Genomic DNA, 20112 nt, shown 5'->3' on the forward strand with positions numbered 1-20112 from the left:
TGTTTCCCATGATTAAGAGTCTCTTATGGTTTGTCTCCCTCTCTGGTTTTGTTTTGTTTCATTTTTTTCCTCTCTTCCCCTTCCCCTATGATCCTCTGCCTTGTTTCTTAAATTCCACGTATCAGTGAGATCATATGATAATTGTCTTTCTCTGATTGACTTACTTCACCTAGCATAATACCCTCTATTTCTACCCACGTCTTTACAAATGGCAAGATTTCATTTTTTGATGGCTGTGTAATATTCCATTGTATATATATACCACTTCTTTATCCATCCGTCTGTTGATGGACATCTGGGTTCTTTCCATAGTTTGGCTACTGTGGACAATACTGCTATAAACATTGGGGTGCAGGTGCCCCTTCAGATCACTACATTTGTATCTTTGGAGTAAATACCCAGTAGTGCAATTGCTGGGTCATAGGGTAGCTCTATTTTCAACTTTTTTTTTTTTTGAATGATTTTATCTATTCATTTGACAGAAGGAGAGATAGTGAGAGCAGGAACACAAGCAGGGGGAGTGGGAGAGGGAGTAGCAGGCTTCCCGTGAGCAGGGAGCCTGATGTGGGGCTCGATCCAAGGACCCTGGGATCATGACCTGAGCCAAAGGCAGATGCTGAACGACTGAGCCACCCAGGCGTCCCAAACTTTTTGAGGAGCCTCCGTACTGTTTTCCAGAGTGGCTGCACCAGCTTGCATTCCCACCAACAGTGTAAGAGGGTTCCTCTTTCTCCGCATCCTCACCAACATCTGCCGTTCCCTGACTTGTTAATTTTAGCCATTCTGACTGATGTGAGGTGGTATCTCACTGAGGTTTTGCTTTGTTTTTCCTTGATGCCGAGTGATGTTGAACACTTTTTGATATGTCTGTTGGCCATTTGAATGTCTTCTTGCAGAAATGTCTGTTCATGTCTTTTGCCCATTTCTTGATTGGATTATTTGTTCTCTGGATGTTGAGTTTGATAAGTTCTTTATAGATGTTGGATACTAGCCCGTTATCTGATATGTCATTTGCAAATATCTTCTCCCATTCTTTCAGTTGTCTTTTGGTTTTGTTGACTGTTTCTTTTGCTGTGCAAAAGCTTTTTATCTCGATGAAGTCCCAATAGTTCATTTTTGCCCTTGCTTCCCTTGCTTTCGGCGATGTTTCTGGGAAGAAGTGGCTGCACCTGAGGTGGAAGAGTTTGCTGCCTGTGTTCTCCTCAAGGATTTTGATGGAATCCTGTCTCACATTTAGGTCTCCCATTCATTTTGAGTCTATTTTTGTGTGTGTTGTAAGGAAATGGTCCAGTTTCATTCTCCTGCATGTGGCTGTTCAAATTTCCCAACACCATTTGTTGAAGAGCCTGTCTTTTTTTCCATTGGATATTGTTTCCTGCTTTGTTAAAGATTAGTTAACCCTAGAGTTGAGGGTCGGACTAACACATTTCAAACTGCCATGTGTTAAGTAGCTGTCGTATCTTATTTTTTTAATATTTTATTTATGTATTTGACAACAAGAGAGCTATCACAAGCAGGGCAAGCAGGAGAAGGAGAAGCAGGCTCCCCACTGAGCAGGGACCCTCATGTGGGGCTCAATCCCAGGACTTTGGGATCATGACCTGAGCCGAAGGCAGATGCTTAACCGACAGGCCCACCCAGGTGCCCCTGATGTCATATCTTTATCTTCTTTCCTCTCCTGCCTGTTCTCACTCCTGCCATCCCATCATGGGTACTTTATATGGTTAGGTAGTGTAACACATCCTTAGGGATGCTATATCAAGGTACCATAAACTAGGTGGCTTAAAACAGAGATTAATCAGCTCACATTTCTGGAGGCTCCCAGTCTGAAATCATAGTGTTGCAGGGCCATATTCCATCAGAAACCTGCAGAGAATTATTCCTTGCCTCTTCCCAGCTTCTGGAGATTTACTGGCGATCTTTGATATTCCTTGGTTTACAGCTACATAGCTTCAATCTCTGTCTTTACCTGGAGGTCTACTTGTAAGGATGCAAACCATATCGGAAAGAGGCCCACATTATTCCAGTATGACTTAATTAACTAATTCCATCTGCAATGACCCTATTTCCTAAAAAGGTCACATTCTGACAAACTGGGGGTTAGAACTTCCACATGTCCTTTTTGGGAGGAACACAATTCAGTCCATGACAGGTAATGTACAGGCAGTAGGTATAACTGCATATAATGTTACTTCACAAAGAGTTGGTCAATAACGACACAGTGATAGTCTTTTTTATAAATTTTAAGCAAAAATTACTTCCTGTTTTACTTCCAAGGGGGCAGTCATAGCAAAAGTGAACATAATTTAAAAATTTATCCTTGACATTCTTTCTGTGTAAGCATTTTCTACTTTTTAAACTTTCCCAAAGCATAGGCAAATAGGAAGAAAGTCACCTCATATAATGCTCTCAGGTTTGGAATTAGTTGAGATGCCTTCTTTAAGAAGGGCAGTATAAAGTTTAATTGGATTTGCTTAACTGAAGTATTAAATAGAGACATTGTTGGCCTGAACAGATCAAATGCCAGATAAAGGCAAATATAATAAAGATGTTGGAGTGCTTCTCCGGAACAAAGGAGATCATTATACATTTATGTTACTTAGGAAGGCAAAGGGCAGAATATAATTTACACTATGAAATGTTACATTTCTGAGTTTCAGGAATTCATTTTTTTTTCCTTTTCATTTCATTATAGGTAATCCACTGGGCTACCAGTAGGTTATGATTAAATGTTGTCATAATTTTCTGTTAGTCTAATGGGAAAGTTTACTTAAAATGTCCAAGCCTTCAGTCAGCTCTGTGATGTTATCAGCATTTTTGACAATAGAAAAATTAATATGAGTAAGTTTTTTATTCTATATAGGGTCTGATAGAAATCCCAAAGAAGTCCTAGAAATTTCAGACTGTCCAATTAATTAATTTTAACCATAATTTACTATTATATTCAAGGCATTGTTTGATACTGGGGTTACAAAGAAAAATATGGTAAAACACCTCTTTATTTTCCACAAATTATTTTTTCCATAAATTTCATAGGTACATGTATAGAACTTTTTAAAATACCCTATAATAAATGTTATACTCATAATACAAATGCAGTGATACTGAGCAAAGGAAAAGAAGGCTTGATTTGCACTGGATGGACCAGAGAATCAGAAGGTACAAAAGTTAGGATAGGTTAGGCTAGGCAACCAGACCATTCCAGTAGCTTAACACACACACACACACACACACACACACACACACACACATTCCTCATTCATGATACACATTTAGTGTGGATTAGATTGTACTCATTGTAGCACTTAAATTGCACTAGTGCTCTCATAAGCAACAAGACTCAAGATAAGAGATAGATGGGAAATCACTCAATGACTCTTCAAGCTTCCATCCAGAAGGGCACATATCACTTCTGCTAAAATTTCTCTGACCACATCAATTCATGAGACCATGACAAAATATAGAGTGTGTGAGAGATGAGGGTGGAGGTGTAAGAAGTACAACTGTGTAGTGTGCCCAGAGGTTGGAGAAATAATTTACATACATCCAAAGTACTATCACTGTTGTCATTTGCAAGATGAGAGCTAGAATTTTAGAAAGTGGAATTTGGGGGGAAAGAAGTGGGAAAAAAAACCCAGGAAAACAGTTGATAGCAATTTTGTTTGGTAAGTGGCAAATATTTGTGTATGATCAAAAAAATATGAGGATAAATATAGTGGGAGAAAAATATGACAAGAGCACATTTTTACTGAGCCTTCAAGGGTCTCGTGGTAGTTTGGGATCTTCCAATGGTAACCTTAGGACTGAAAATGGGTGAAAAGTAGTTTATTGGGAAAGTTGTGATGGCTTTCTTGATGTGTCAGCTTGGCTAGGCCAGATTCCCGCAGTTATTCTATCAAAGACTAATCTAGGTGTTGCTGTAAAGGGAATTTGCAGATATAATGAAAATTCCTGATCAGTTGACCTTATATGGGAAAGATTGTCCTGAATGCATTCTCTTATTCCAGCCTCACTTGCTGCAGGTGGCCAAATCAGTTTGATATCAGTAAGTACTTACCTAGAACCAGCAGGAGGGACGAACCAGAGCCCAGAAATCACCATAAAATCCAGCTTCCTGTGAGTCCAAAGGTGCAACATTCCTGTGCAAAACCCAGGCATGTGGCAGCTGCATGCTGGTTGGAGGCACATGCTTATTGCCCACTTCCATAAAAAATTAGGAAATATAAATTTTAAAAAACACAATGTTTCATTTTCTCAGCAGCCTAACCTAATTATTATCAGCAGGTAGAGTTGGCCAGTAGCAGTGATTCCACCCAACCCCCCTCCTTGGTTTCTAATAAAAAAGACATCAGTCTCTCATTTGTTTTCCTAATTTTTATTTGAATACTGCTGAAATACTCCACACCAGCTCCTCCTCATACCTTCTTTCTCATTTTATAAGTTTTGATTCACCTGTAAAACATACTTTTATAAAAGCCAGAGAAATAACAGCAGCCATAAAAAGCCCACACGCCTAACTAAGCATGGTCTGTGTTGTTAGTGATCCAGAAAAAGGCTCTTGCTCACAGCAAGCATTGCTTGGCAGCCCCAGCCTCTGCTTCCTTTCTTCTCCAACCATTGAGCTCACAAGCCTGGCAAGGTCAGAATAGCTGAATGCATTTTTTTCATAATCATTTGACAGTGTTTTCTTAAAACCTCCAGGTTTTTACAAACAACATGATGGCCACAAAGGATTCGTCTTGACAACTCAAAAATTGGTGCATGTTGTGTCTCAGGGGTCAGAGAAAGCAGGAAAAATAAAGGAAATTCATCATGCAAATGAACACACATCCTCACACACATCCATGTGCTTTTTGCATCTGTATAGGCCACATTGATTTCTATTTTATTTTTTCCTATGGTCATTGATGTGATACGTAGGGAAATATCCAGAGAATTAAAAGTTTTAAAATTCAATGCCAAAATGTATTGCCCTTCTAGTTTTAGCTAGAAAAGTCTTAAATAATATACATGTGCCTTTAGCATTTATCTCTGCAGATAAAATGTCAAATCCTTCAACAAAGAGAGAAAACTTTTGTAAAATTCTAGTGATCACATTTTTATTATGGTCATATTTGCCTTCTATCCCATGCTTTAATGGTAAAAGATATGACGATTCATGAGAATGTTGGTATTACTGACATTTCAGGGAAATTGTTTGAGTAATGACATATGATATAATTCAGTCTTCTAATTCTGTTTTCTATGAAACCGGTTCTGTGAGATATTGTCAGGTTTTCAGTGAGATGAGGACTTATAGTAAATAATTTAGCAAATGTTGTGTTAACGTGGTCAACTAGTTGCTTTCCTGCAACATTTCTCAGTGATTTAAGGTAGAATGCATAGTAAGGTCTCAAAGAGCTAGAGTTTCCAGAACATAGTTGGAAAACATTCTGAAAAGCAAGAAGCATTTGAGAAGCATTTGTCAGATTCAAAGACTCTCACATTTTTAATTCTAGCTCTGACCTCAAAGCAAAACTCCAGATGAATATAATCTACTTCTCATTAGACATCTGTTAACAGAGGGCCTTTGGATCTTGTTCAGCACCTACCTCCAGTGCATAATACAGTGCCTGATACACAGTAGATGGATACATTTTTGAATGTTCTTAAATCTCTGGAGACATAAAAATAAGTGTCGGTCTCTTTCATCTTCTTCTTTAAAAGCTGAATCTGAAAAAACGGAACTTAGTAGACACAAGTAAATATTTAAGCTAGAAAAAATTAATGAACATATAAATTGACTATTTTATTAATAGAGAAAGCTGAACATTCTAATGGACTTGCTCTAACTATATGATCAGATGGGGCCAATTATTTTGGTCCATTGGACCACTGATATGCTTTAAAGCCATATTCATAACAATAGTTTCTAAAAGTGCTTTAAGTGATCATTGACCCTTGTTCTAAGATACCATGAACTTGTTTTTCTATTGAGGAATTAAGTTAACTAGCATGGTTGGAAAAGCTTTCCTACATGTCATTTTGACTCTTTTGTTTGGCAGATGACAACACATCTAAAAATATCAGGATATAATTCATGGGGTATTAAGATTCAGAGTCATGGTTTCCCCCAGAAATACAGGTTTGGGTGGATGGGGGAATGCATTGGATATATTTCAACTTCTATATACATTCTTGTCACCAGTCTCCATGGGGACTGTAAAATAAGTTTAAACAAGATGATATATAAGTGGTAGTGTGTTTCTTAATTCATACTGAATGAGAAAGATAAGGGAATATCTGAAGGACTACCTGATTTGGAATCAGGTCTTTTTTTTTCCCCCAACCCAGGGAATATGAATAACACTAGTGGATAAAATTTTCAAGAATATAGATTTTAAGTCAAAACAAAAAGTTTAGAGCAACCAAAACCATTCTCAAATGCAATAGTATTTCTTTTCTTTTTTTTTTAAGATTTTATTTATTTGACAGAGAGAGACACAGTGAAAGAGGGAACACAAGCAGGAGGAGTGGGAGAAGGAGAAACAGGCTTCCCGCTGACCAGGGAGCCCGATGCAGGGCTTGATCCCAGGACCCTGGGATCATGACCTGAGCCAAAGGCAGACGCTTAATGACTGAGCCACCCAGGCACCCTGCAATAGTATTTCAATAAACAATGACGATAGCATTTCAATAAAGCAGTAGGATTTCTGTTGTTAAATTTCACATAGAAGTTGATTATCCATCTATTTGAGATTTTTGCAGATGAAAAGGTGGAGAAGGTGATGCTTAAGCTACCTCTACAGGTTGTCCTGGCTGTAAGATGCTTGTGATACTTAAATTGGTCTAGTTGATTTCAGCAGTATGACCCGAAGTTGCTTGTAACTCTTAAAGCAGCCAGTATGGTGGCCCACTCAGGAAGTCTTTGGTATTCGTACTCTGTTTTAATATCAGGTTTAACAAAAACATTTCAAACAAAGGGAAAAGAAAGAAAGATGGAGGTGGGGAGAAGGAAGGAAGGAGGGAAGGAAGGAAGGAAGAAAGGAAGGAAGGAAGGAGAGAAAGAATTCTAAACACATGAGGGATAAAAGAGGGGTTAAAAAGTATTATAAGAAATCATTGAAATGTCATTTATAATATTTAAAATATGAAAAAATACCCATAATATTTTAGACTGTTTATAATTTGAGGACTGTCACCTTTTTAACCATGTTTCCACTTCTCTTCCTCCTTCCCCTTACTTAGTTCTCACCACACTGGCTTCTTTGCTGCCTTTTGAATATTCCATCACTCTTTATTCCTGGGGCCTTTGTCCTAAGGACAAAGATGAAAGGGGATCTTTACATTTAGCTAAACTCTAAGCAAAGAACTTAGTTGTATGCACTTTAGAGAAGGATAGAAGGAGCCTGAGGTATGTATGTACACAGAATCCTAGGTAATAGAATAAAGCTTGACTTGGCTTAGGGCTCTGGAAGGAACAGGATTGGCAAATCAGAGGTAAGGAAGCTTTGGGGAAGAGGGATGTGGATAAGTATATGGAAGTGAGTAAAGCATTCACAGATCTTACAGTTTCACAGTAATGACCTTCAAAACTTCAGTGCAGCAGAAGTACTCTCAAAAGCCAGTTAGGCAGAATGACTCCAGAGGAAGTCAACCAACCTCTCTTCTTGGTATCACAAAGTCTAGCTACTGGGGCCAGAAATGAAATGGCTAGTATGGAAAGGATGGATATGCATCCACTGAATGCATGGGTTCCCCCTCATTAATTCTTGCCAAGCTGCTACCACTGCTGAATTCCTAGTCAAGCCTGCCAGCAGCAGAAGCCAAAACTGTGCCCTTGATAAGGCAGCACTGCCGAAATAGTTCAAATAGCCACTTAATAGCAGGTTGATTGCACTATATACTTTCTATCCAAAAGGAGAGAGTGATTTGTCCTTTCCAGAATTGATACTTCTCTGGATGTGTCAGTACCACTTTATAAATTTCCTGATTTTCTAACATTAGATTCTGCACATCATTTTCCCAGACCATGTGATCATGTTCATAGCAAAAGATAAGTGGAAAAATGTACTTTGCCATTGGATCTACTGCTCCAGAATATAGTATATTCTGATTAATGATATAGTATCATCCAGAAGCTGCAAGCTTAGTAGAATGATGAAATGAAGATCAGATAAATTGCCAGCTCCACAACAATTCCTTGCATAATTGGAGCAATACCAGTGGTATGCTGGTAAAAGTTTAACAACTGGCAAAACACATCAAAACAAAACAAAAGTTTTACCAGCTAGCTTTCCAATAGATAGATAGATAGATAGATAGATAGATAGATAGATAGATAGATAAAACCGTGATTTGTACACTTGCCAAATTTTTGTAGTGTTGATGCTCCCACCATGGCTGATTTTAAGCCACCAATCCTATATCACTGAAGTTATCAGTTGGACAAAGTTTGGGGAGTTGAGAGGAGATGTATGCGATCGACTTTCCTAATGCAGTATAATCTGGCTCCAGCAAAACCCTGGGCACTGTCCTCCTGGGTGCAGGGCTTATATTGAACCCGTGTCTAATGGATGATGCTATGTCCTCAACTGCTAGAATACACAGGTCCCCAAACCAAGAGTTTCAAGTAGTACTGGGCATTCTCACCAGAACTTTCAGAGTTTCATTTTCAGAATTTGTACTGTTGATCCTCATGACCATCAACTGAATTTAAGATCCTGGTTCATGTAGAGAAAATATTTCCAAGAAATAGCACAGGAAGTGTTCCACTGACCTTGCAGGTAAAAATCCCTCCTGTGTGGAAGATTTCTAGATAGATATTGACAATATTGTGCATTGCAGGAGGACTTTCATGTCCTGAAAAGTATTTATATTGATGCTCATGCTGTTCTCCGAAGACTGGTTTCTTAGCACGCAGAGGTGTTTATAATAAATGCCAAGTGCAAGTTGACATACACATTCAAAAGGAGACTACAGTGTTCTTTGGCTTTTGAGCTTAGGCAGCATGTCTCAAAGACTTCTCTGAAGTACTTTTTCATCTTGTCTTTGGTGTTCCAAAGGAAGGACTCGTAGTGGGGGAGGGAGATAGAAGGATTAAGTGGATTAATTTGTTTATTTCAAACAACAAACTCAGAATTTTGATGGGCTGATCCACGCAGTAGGCAGAGGAGTTGGAATGATTCTTGTCCATGATCTGTAACCAGACTCAAAGAATGTGGCCAATGTCAATTCCTATCTTGCCTGCCGGGGACACTTTAATGTCTGGGGCAGCACACTGGTGTCACGTTTTGAGGACCACCCAGGCAAAAGCCTTCAGTTAACTGCTGAAGACTTAGTCTCATCATTAAAATGCAAAGGATGGCCTCAGAATTTGCCATATAGCTAAATAACAAATAAAGTGTTCCAAGCAAAATAAAAAACAATCAAAACATCTCCATGCAAACAATAAACTAAAACTAAAATATTTTACCTGGTTGTTTTAAAGTTGAAGTTAGCTACCAACGGAACTCTTCAGGAAAGAGCTTGGTAGCCATCTTTTACCAATCATAGTGTCTTTATTTAATTAACAGAGACATATCTTCAAAAGGAGTAATATATGTGACAGGACCCACGGGTATTAGTTCCATTTGCCTTTGGCATGTGAAACAAAGGAAATGTTTTAATTACAGAGCAGGTTTCTTCAACGACAATGTAATGCACCTTACATGAAAAAATAAAATCCAGATGTATTAAAGAGTGTAATAAATCATTCAACTATAAAAATATGGGCATATATGTATTAGTTCATGGGACAGAGAGAAATTTCCTATATATAAAGTAAATTAAAAAAAAATCAGAAAGAGTTTTTCTATTCATCAAAGAATAACCTATAAAAAATAAAAAACAAGAAAATCAAGAAATAACTGTAAAAAATGATGGAATGCAGATTAACTACTACACACACACACACACATACACTCACACCACATATATATGTATATGAATATATACTAAACCACTGTTTGTAGGAGTACAGGATTAGCTTCTTGCAAACCTCTGGTCACAACATTTTCAACAACCAATCAATTCATAGCTGTTTATGTGGGTTTCATTTTAAGAACACCTTATTTAATATGTATTATTAATTCATTAATACTGAATTAATGACCTACGACCCAACTCATGACTAAATAAAGTTTATGTAACACACGTACTTTCTCCAAGGTATCACAGCCTTCTTGAGTTGACCAACTGTGCTTGGGGGCCATTTTAAACAGCAAAAAGCATAAAATTGCTGAAAGCTTTGCACTAAATAAACTGGAAAACAACACTTGCTTACAGTGGGAGAACTGAAACAAGAATGTAAAGTGTAGCCATGTTTAGCTTCGGCTGGAATGTGCAAATGGGACAACTCAATTTTTTCAATCATGAATGACTGTAAATGCTCTGCAAGTGCTGATTTTGGGATTACAAAGAACTTTTAGCAAATAGGCAAATTTGCAAACACGGAATCTGCTATGATTGGGGATTGATTAAAGGTGAATATATATATATATATATATATATATATATATACACACATATATGTGTTGGTGTGTGGGTGTATACACACACATATATAAAAGAATGAGTAGGGAGAGGGAGGATAAGGAGAGAAGAGGGAAAAAAGGAATTGTAACTGTGGAAAAGGTAATTCACAGAAAGTTAGTATTTAATAAAAATTAATATGCAGTATTAGTAAATGTAAATCAAAGCTAACTTTCAAAATTAACCTAATTGTTTATACTACCATATGTTTTGAAAGTAAACTACTTATTTGAAAAAGGATAATGTATTATATTGTTATTATAATATCTCTGAGGATATTCTTATGTGTCATTATATATTGTTACCTAATATGGTTATTTAGAAACTGTTATTAGGTAAAAGAGGTGCATTAATTGCTACTGTATTCATAATAGCAAAAATAGTATAATAAATCTTACTATTTAAGAATGGTCATATTATAGCATTGTATGAAGTGGAAAACTATGTTACCAATAAAAATCACAATAGGAAAGAATATTTAATAATCGGAGTAAATGTTCAATATCAAGTAAAGAATCAAAATAAAATATTCTAGGGATATATGTGTATGTTTCTGTATCTTTCTTTTTAAGATTCTATTTATTTATTTGAAAGAGAGAGAGAGTGAGACCAGTGAGAGAGAGTATGAGGGGATGGGGGAGGGCCAGGAGAGGCAGAGGGAGAGGGAGAAGCAGACTCCCCACTGAGCAGGGAGCCTGTGGGGCTAGATCCCAAGACCTAGGATCATAACTCGAGCCCAAGGCAGAAGCTTAACTGACTGAGTCACTCAGGTGCCCCTTTATATCTTTTTTTTTTTTAATCTAAAGAACTACTACCCATGTTTTACTTTATTCTGGATGCTTTAGTTGTTCATGAATTTTTTTTAAGTTTTTTTTATAGTTTATAAATATTCTGTATTAATACTTTTTCTATAGTTTATACCTATTTTATAGTTAAGATTATATAGAAACATTAAATTATTTAAACTAATAAAATATTTAAAGTAATATATAAATTTTATTTTTTAATTTTTATTTATTTATTTTTTTCATGGACCAGTCTAATTTATTTATTTAAGCCATCTCCTGCCATAAGCAAAGGGATGGAAGATCAGTATACTGGTCATCATTTGATACATGTAAGGAAGGTGGGCTTAAGGCCCCATAGACTTTTCTCGTCCGTGTGCAGAGTCATGGTCCAAACCAGTGCCGTGGTCCCCACTGGGTGGTGGTCCAGGTTCTCTTTATTCATCTTCATAGCCGATTGGAAGTGGATTCACGTGAGAGTTATGGAATAGAGTATGATTACCATTTCCCAGGGAAAGGGCTTGGACCTGATGCGGAGATGGGGGTAGGCGAGGAACTCAGGTCTCTCATTCTCTCCGTGACGCGACTTGACGAAGACATTCAGCATGCTCACACCCACGCCAGGAAGCGCTACAAAGTAGGTGAGAGCCTTCCACATGCGAGCTGAGCCCTCCTCGCCGTGGTCGCCACTGGACATGGACCGCCCCAGCTGTGCCCTGGACGGACCTAGCAGCCCAGACAGCCGGGACACAGCTGCCGCCGCCGCTGCCATTTTCGACCTGCAAAAGTAACATATAAATTTTAAAATATTAGCAATATCTACTGGTAGCTATCATGCAAGAAAATAGAAATTCCCATACATTATCGATGAATGTCAGAATATATAAACACTTTCCTTTTCTTATTTTTTAACAGCATCATTTTATTTATTTTTTAAAGATTAATTAATCAATTAATTTATTTATTTTAAAGAGAAGAGAGAGGGAGAGATGGAGAGAGGGCACGTGTTGGGGGAGGGGCTGAAGGAGAGGAAGAGGAATTCTTAAGCAGACTTGCACTGAGTGAAGAGCCCCATGTGGGGCTTGATCTCTGGACCCTGAGATCACAACCTGAACCAAAACCAAGAGCCAGATGCTTCACCCACTGTGCTGCCCAAGTGCCCCGATAGCATCATTTTAATGCTAATGATATTTGGCTTATTCACCTATCCTGGGGTTTTGTCTTTTCAGCAATGGTTTTAAATAGTTGTAGTAAGGAAAACAGTATGTCTACAATAATAAAACAGGTCTTCAGTAAGCACAATGTTTGTTAATGGATTCAGTATCCATCACATAATCCAAACCATCCCCTTATGATTATAACCTTTTCCCCCTTGACAATACCTCAGAAGTCCCTCAATAGGGCAACTGGTTCTTAACACTTCTAATTACCTTTTACATGTCTTATATGTGATCTGTTTTGTGGCCCAGATTACAGTCAACTTTGGTTAAAATTACATTAGTGTGTTAATTAGCACTTTGCTCATTTCAAGTGAGATTTGTTAATAAAAGCTTAACATTTTTTTTAAATCCTTGTTTATTTATTATCATAAGTAAATTATTTCCCTTTTCTCTTGATTTAAAAAAATTCTTACTCTGGGTGGCTCAGTTGGTTAAGCGACTGCCTTCGGCTCAGGTCATGATACTGGAGTCCCTGGATCGAGTCCCGCATCGGGCTACCTGCTCAGCAGGGAGTCTGCTTCTCCCTCTCCTGCTTCCCCCTCTTGTGCTCTTTCTCTCTCTCACTCTCTCTCTCAAATAAATAAATAAAATCTTTAAAAAAAAAATTCTTACTGACTACACTTCTCTTAATCTCTGCATACACAAACATATATGCATACATACATAGATGCAGATATAAATATCCATTACCATATTTCTTTCTCTCTCTCTCTCTCTCTTTGGTATATGTGTATGTATGTATGTATGTATGTTTATATATATAAAATATATGTGTATATATATATATATAGGCTTCTATCAATTATATTCACATTTTAAAATATTTATCTTTACATTTTATCATAGATATTATGTAGATATTTTACTAATTTTTAAAATTATGAGTAGTATAAGACTTTCAGGAAAGTTGCAAAGACAGTAAAGAGACATCGTGTAAACCCCTTATCCAGTTTTCTTCATTGTTAACATCTTAAATGATCATAGTAAATTTGTAAAACTAAGTACAGATACAGGTACATTGCTACATTTAGCACACCTGGGGGGGGGATTAAGTTGAATATCTTATAGGATACGAGTATTTAGACATACTAATTGGAATTTTTCTATAAAAATAATTGTCTCTTCTCCCCCATTTATATATTTATTCAATAATTTATTTATATCAGTATGGACTAATATATGTTTATTAAATTAAATACTTTGGGTTTTAATTTACTGTTGTGCTATTTATTTTGTTGCTGCAATTGCTCCACTGTTGGTCATTGGGAATTCTGTTTATAGTTTGGATTCTGTTTAGTTTGGATCCTGTGTCCCTTTGACAGACCCTCATACTTCTTTACTTTCTAGTACTGAACAATGTTCCAGGCTTGTTTTACTTTTTACATGCCCCTTATAATCAGGCATATCTTCAAGGAGTCCTATTTCCTTTTGTTGGAGAAGAGCATTTTATTTATTTATTTATTTAAAGATTTTATTTATTTGAGAGAGAGAATGAGAGAGAGAACACATGAGAGGGGGGAGGGTCAGAGGGAGAAGCAGACTCCCTGCCGAGCAGGGAGCCCGATGCGGGACTCGATCCCGGGACTCCAGTATCATGACCTGAGCCGAAGGCAGTCGCTTAACCAACTGAGCCACCCAGGCGCCCATGGAGAAGAGCATTTTAGAATTAAAATTTCATCAGACAGAGACATGTAATATACTTATGCTACTAGCCCATGTTAACAAAAATATCTATAAGTGCATATATGCCTATCCATATGTATAGGTAGATGGATAGATAGATATGACATGTATGCTATGAATGAGATTATATTATTTCAATTTTCCCTAAGTTCTTAGGAACCTAAGACTGGTAATACGATTAACAGAGCATCAGTATGGTTTTACTCTTTTTTAAGTTTTATGTCAGTAAGTTTCACAAATCCTTAGGCTACCAAAAGGGAGATAACAGCAGAAGGCATATTCTTAATAACCTAATCTATGCAATATGCTACATTTCAAAGAATATATATTATTTAACTTCTTTAATCATTCAGTACATTGGTTGTAAGAGCTTATTCTGTACTTATTAATTTAGATGCAAAAATCAATAACTTCATGTATCTAATAAAAAAAGGCATTGTTTATTTTTTTGGCAAGGAATATTATATCTAGTAACAAAAATAATAGTATGACGTATTATATTTATTATATGTGGATATTAATTATCTAATTAATAGGTTGTGTAGAGGGGAGCCTGGTTGGCTCAGTTGGCTCAGATCATGTGACTCTTGATCTTGGGGTTGTGAGTTCAAGCCCCATGTTGGGTGTAGAGATTACTTTAAAAAGTCTTTAAAAATATGTTGTGTAGAAAATATATTTATTATTAATATTAATATTAAGTAGTATCAGAAGTGTACATCATGTATTTGTCAAAGGAGTAGGCCCATTAATACTAGCTGAAGTAATAGCATTGGGAGAAACCTGTAGCTGATAGCCACAAGATTACAGGTCCATGCTTGCCTAGGAAAATGAGGATCTGCTCATGAAAATTAGATAATTACATATCTGATAGCATGGGTTTGATGCCAATTTTTGTATATAGATATAAATGCATATTTTGCAATAATTATGTGGATATATACTGTAAGTGCAACTTGAGCATACTAGATAATGTAACACTTTTAAAGAAAGTGTTTTAAATAAAGGGGAAAAAATGAAGAATAATTAAAAAGTATAGCGATTTATTTCTTCTTCCTAACTTCATCAAAATATTATTTACATACAATAATGTAAGGATATTTTGATTAGAAATTTATGCATTCATGTAAATATAACCATAATCAAGATATAAAGCATTTCTATTACCCACAAAAGATCCCTCCTGCCTTAATCTGAGGCAATGCTCTACCTACTGCCCCATCCTCCAGTCTTTGATGCTCTCTGTCACTAAAAAGCAGATTTGCCTTTTCTAGAATTTCATATAAATGGAATCCTACAGTATATGTATTTTGTTTTGACGCTTCCACTGAAATGTTTGAGCCTTACACTCATTTTATCTTTCACTTTTTTCACTCAAGTACATCTGGTTCTATCTTCAATAGTATCCTTCTTCTGAAAACACCCAGACCATAACTTATCATTATAACCTGAAATATTTTTTAATACACAATGTTAAATTTCCAAGATAAATTTATATTATAGATTAACAAAAATTCAAGAAAATTCAAAGGTACAAATTACAAGGTGCAAAGCAAGTATGATATTAATTTTCTCCTTAGGAAATGGTTAATTTTGATTGACTGTAAGAAATTAACATATTTTGGATTTGTCTACCATCATCGGTAACAATGACGAATCTTCACTCTCAAGGGAAGTCACGTTAGTGAGTATAAAAATGAGTCAGCAACTTGGCTTTTTCCATAGTTTGGCTATTGTGGACAAGTTTGCTATAAATATTGGGGTGCATGCACCCCTTCGGATCCCTACATTTGTATCTTTGGGGTAAATACCCAGTAGTGTAATTGCTGGGTTGTATGGTAGCTCTATTTTCAACTTTTTGAGGAACCTCTATACTGTTTTCCAGAGTGGCTGCACCAGCTTGCATTCCCACCAACAGTGTAGGAGGGTTCCCCTTTCTCCGCATCCCCGCCAACATCTGTCATTTCCTGACTTGTTAATTTTAGCCATTCTGACTGATGTGAGGTGGTATCTCATTGAGGTTTTGATTTGGATTTCCCTGATGCCGGGCAATGTTGGGCACTTTTTCATGTGTCTGTTGGCCATTTGGATGTCTTCTTTGGAAAAATGTCTGTTCATGTCTTCTGCCCATTTCTTGATTGGATTCTTTCTTCTTTGGGTGTTGAGTTTGATAAGTTCTTTAGAGATTATGGATACTAGCCCTTTATCTGATATGTCATTTGCAAATATCTCCTCCCATTCTGTAGGTTGTCTTTTGGTTTTGTTGACTGTTTCTTTTGCTGTGCAAAAGCTTTTTATCTCAATGAAGTCCCAATAGTTCATTTTTGCCCTTGCTGCCTTTGGCTGTGTTTCTAGGAAGAAGTTGCTGCAGCTGAGGTGGAAGAGGCTGCTGCCTGTGTTCTCCTTTAGTATTTTGATGGACTCCTGTCTCACATTTAGGTCTTTCAACCATTTTGAGTCTATTTTTGTGTGTCGTGTAAGGAAATGGTCCAGTTTCATTCTTCTGCATGTGGCTGTTCAACTTTCCCAACACCATTTGTTGAAGAGACTGTCTTTTCTCCATTGGACTTTCTTTCCTGCTTTGTCGAAGATGAGTTGACCATAGAGTTGAGGGTCCATTTCTGGGCTCTCTATTCTGTTTCACTGATCTATGTATCTGTTTTTGTGCCAGTACCATATTGTCTTGATGATTACAGCTTTGCAATAGTGCTTGAAGTCCGGAACTGTGATGCCACCAGCTTTGCTTTCTTTTTCAACATTCCTCTAGCTATTCGGGATCTTTTCTGGTTCCATACAAATTTTAGGATTATTTGTTCCATTTCTTTGAAAAAAGTGGATGGTATTTTGATAGGGATTGCATTGAATGTGTAGATTGCTCTAGGTAGCATTGACATCTTCACAATATTTGTTCTTCCAATCCATGAGCATGGAACGTTTTTCCATTTCTTTTTGTCTTCCTCAATTTCTTTCATGAGTATTTTATAGTTTTCTGAGTACAGATTCTTTGCATCTTTGGTTAGATTTATTCCAAGGTATCTTATGGTTTTGGGTGCAATTGTAAATAGGATCAACTCCTTAATTTCTCTTTCTTCTGTCTTGTTGTTGGTGTATAGGAATGCCACTAATTTCTGTGCATTTTATATCCTGCCACTTTACTGAATTCTTGTATGAGTTCTAGCAGTTTTGGGGTGGAGTCTGTTTGTATTTCTTTGGTGTTGATTTTGATCTCTCCTCTTTCATTCATGATTTTATTTATTTGGGTCATTTCTCTTTTCTTTTTGATAAGTCTGGCCAGGGGTTTATCAATCTTGTTAATTCTTTCAAAGGACCAGCTCCTCATTTCATTGATCTGTTCTACTGTACTTTTGGTTTCTATTTCATGGATTTCTGCTCTGATCTTTATTATTTCTCTTCTCCTGCTGGGTTTAGGCTTTATTTGCTGTTCTTTCTCCAGCTCCTTTAGGTGTAGGGTTAGTTTATGTATTTGAGACCTTTCTTGTTTCTTGAGAAATGCTTGTATTGCTATATACTTTCCTCTTAGGACTGCCTTTGCTGCATCCCAAAGATTTTGAACAGTTGTGTTTTCATTTTCATTTGTTTCCTTGAATTTTTTTAATTCCTCTTTAATTTCCTGGTTGACCCATTCATTCTTTAGTCCAAGATGCCCTTTGACAGATGAATGGATAATGAAGAAGTGGTATATATATACAATGGAATATTATGCAGCCATCAAAAGGAATGAAATCTTGCCATTTGCAATGATGTGGATGGAACTGGAAGGTATTATGCTGAGCGAAATAAGTCAATCAGAGAAAGACATGTATCATATGACCTCACTGATATGAGGAATTCTTAGTCTCAGGAAACAACCTGAGGGTTGCTGGAGTGGTGTGGGGTGGAAGGGATGGGGTGTTTGGGTGATAGACATTGGGGAGGGTATGTGCTATATTGAGTGCTGTGAATTGTGTAAGACTGTTGAATCACAGACCTGTACCTCTGAAACAAATAATGAATTATATGTTAAAAAAAAAAAAGAAGAAGAAGAAGAAGATAGCAGGAAAGGAAAAATGAAGGGGGGGAATTGGAGGGGGAGATGAATCATGAGAGACTATGGACTCTGAGAAACAAACTGAGGGTTCTAGAGGGGAGGGCGGTGGGGGGGATATGTTAGCCTGGTGATGGGTATTAAAAAGGGCACATATTGAATGGAGCACTGGGTGTTATACGCAAACAATGAATGATGGAACACTACATCAAAAACTAATGATGTAGTGTATGGTGATTACCATAACATAATAATAAATAAATAAGTAGATTAAAAAAATGAGTCAGCAATTCTGAAAGCCAAAACATGCTACAAACATGATTTTTCTCTAAATCAAATGTAAATTCTCCCAAGCATCTAGTTACTGGTTTGGAAAAAATACAATCTCAGACATTGTTGGAACTGTTTTCCACATAACTATTTATATCCCCTCACCTGTCGCCCATCACATCACACAACAGAAAGAGGCTATTCCCTAGTGCATGCTGATTATTCCCTTCTAGAGCATTGCCTCTTTTTTTTTTTTACTTTTATTTTATTACGTTATGCTAGTCACCATACAATGCATCATTAGTTTTTGATGTAGTGATCCACGAGTCATTGTTTTTATATAACACCCAGTGCTCCATGCAGTACGTGCCCTCCTTAATACCCATCACTGGTCTAACCCATTCCCCCACTACTCCTTCCCTCTAAAACCCTCAATTTGTTTCCCAGAGTCCATAGTATCTCATGATTCATCTTCCCCTCTGATTTCCCCCTTTCATTTTCCTCTTCCTTCTCCTAATGTCCTCCATGCTATTCCTTATGTTCCACAAATAAGTGAAACCATATGATAATTGACTTTCTCTGCTTGACTTATTTCACTTAGCATAATCTCCTCCAGTCCCATCCATGCTGATGTAAAAGTTGGGTATTCATCTTTTCTGATGGCTGACTTTTTGTCACCAAATGTTATTGCTAGTGTTGGTCCTTTGCATTAACCCCTTTCTCAAATTTTAGGGCAAACTTTACCACTAAGGTAAGGGTTTACTACATGCCATTTTCAAGGGAGTGAATGTTAAGACCAAAACAATATTTCCAATCTTTCCTTACTCACAATTGCATGCCGTATCAATCCTGGCTCTGTCTCAAATCCCATTCAGAGTTAGTATTGGTTTTCTTTGAATTTGTAACTTATCACTCTTATCCAACTTTGTTTAAGCCATTGCTTACTGTAGTGCAACAATTGATCAATCCACTTGGAAGAATATAAGTAAAACTAAATTACCATACATTTATTGAGTAATGAATGTTATAACTGATTGATTTTAGGTCATAATAAATAACACCATTACTCATATTTATGAAACATTCTTTTGGAAGAAAGTGGTCAATTTGTATGGTAAGTTCTGCGGCATTTTCATTATACTTTTTTCCCTCAAAGTGTGGCATTTTGGGTCAGCATCAAGGTCAGCAAAAATCCAGTTTTTCAGGTGCTCCAAATAAATCACAATGTAGACAGGTCAAATCACATTGACATGAAGATATTTACTTGAACTATTCTGCTTTCAAAGATGTAAAAATAGTCATAAAGAAATGAGGAATACAATTTTAGGAATTCAAGTTTGTCCCCAACTTTCCTTCAAATAAACCTTAGTTTTTTAAACTAAAAACTAAAAGAAATTTGTTTATACTGGGCACTTTAGTTGGTAAAAATCAACCGTTTTATATAAATTAAGTAAATCTCAAAGTTAATAAATAAAATTACTTAAATTATATTGTTTAAGAAATCTGGGAAGAACCATTGTATTGACAATCAAAACAAAATTAAGTAGATCACAAATAACTG

At 36.7% G+C, this 20112-nt stretch overlaps 1 pseudogene; it reads right to left on the reverse strand.

Annotated features, from left to right (window-relative positions):
• Window positions 1-11773: 11773 nt before the first annotated feature.
• LOC110571496 lies at window positions 11774-12108 on the reverse strand (annotated as a pseudogene).
• Window positions 12109-20112: the final 8004 nt, after the last annotated feature.

This window comes from Neomonachus schauinslandi, chromosome 9 (assembly GCF_002201575.2).
Source record: "Neomonachus schauinslandi chromosome 9, ASM220157v2, whole genome shotgun sequence".
Lineage (NCBI taxonomy): Eukaryota > Metazoa > Chordata > Mammalia > Carnivora > Phocidae > Neomonachus > Neomonachus schauinslandi.